Below are 1,412 nucleotides of genomic sequence, written 5' to 3'. Positions count from 1 at the left end.
AACAACAAAAGAAATCCAAAGAAGGAATACCAGATACAAAAAAAAAAAAAAGATGGCTGAAAAGTAGACTCTAGATCCAAGTCCACACTAAAGCAGATGTTTGTTTCCCTGGGGATAAGAAGCAGTGGCACACCTTGTGCCACTTCTACTTGTCCCCAAGTAACACCTTTGTCATGTGCCCTCTGGTATGTTGCAGGTCACACCAGGTGGGGTAAGGGAGACTGGAGCCAGCAACTGTGCTGGCCCCGGCAGCCTTACCTAGGGTCCTGGGGGCCAGGGAATCTGCAACTGCAGCACTCCTGCACCTGGGAGCCTGGCCAGCAGCTGGAACATGGCTCTGTCAGACCAGGCTCTGGTTTTGGGCAGGGTGTGCTGCTGCCACATGCAGTGCTCTGTTTGTTTGTTTTTCCCCCATGTGGGTTTTTTTGACTTCAGGATCACTCAGAGTCAAAAAGCCCCCCACACTGCAAGACAGCAGCATGGGGAACATGCGAATGCATGGAGTGTGGCACAGTAGACGGGTCTGCGGCACCACATACTGCATGGCCGTGCCCATCTGGACGCGACCTAGTAGTTCTTGAGCCTTTGCTACCAAGACTTAAAAAAAGTGGTACTCAATCTACACAGGTCCAGAAATTTGGCAGGGTACCAGTGGTAGCGTTAATTGCTCCCAGAGCTATAACAATTAATGCTGCCACTGCAAACCAGCCACCAAATTTCTGGACCCATAGGGAGTCCTGCAGGCTAGATGATATGGCCTCATGCAACAGCCACATTGGTGCCAGGCTGGTACACGTGGTTGCACCTGTGGAGCAACCCTGCAGGATCCAGCCTAGCTGCGAGGCCTGCTCAGCAGGGGAAAATTTAAGTTTATTATCATTAAGATACTTTTCTTTAGTGGATTTAGCACCATGAATATATGGCACCATGAAATATATGAAAGTGCGATTTAGGCAGGTCCCCAGTTATCAGAGGTGTACTCTTCGGCTGTGCTGGCTTATGGGTTTGTCCCAAGGAATCAAATGCAGTCCTCTTCAAAAGTTCTCCCTCTCAACTTGCTACAATGACTGCATGACCATAACATTAATGCCATTCTGCACACTGACAACTGCACAATTTGAGACAGCACCGCCTTGCTTTTGGCCAGCCGAATCCACATTTCATCAGCATCCTGCAACTGATGCATGTGATTAAACCAATGATTCCCCAAGGGCATGTCATGGCACAACTAAGAGACCCCCGTGTGGGGAAATAAGTGCTGTTCTCCCCCATTTGACACGCTGCGCCTACCTCAGCTACACAAGTGGCACCTGCAATTGCTCCTCTGGGGACTATTACTACTGCTGCCACCTTCCCCTGCCCTTCCCCATCTTCAGGCAGCCCCCTTCCTCCCCATGCTCCTAGAAACATGC

Source organism: Gavialis gangeticus, unplaced genomic scaffold, assembly GCF_001723915.1.
Source record: "Gavialis gangeticus isolate Ggan-Ray unplaced genomic scaffold, GavGan_comp1, whole genome shotgun sequence".
In the NCBI taxonomy this organism is placed as follows: domain Eukaryota; kingdom Metazoa; phylum Chordata; order Crocodylia; family Gavialidae; genus Gavialis; species Gavialis gangeticus.
This window is presented reverse-complemented; position numbering follows the sequence as displayed.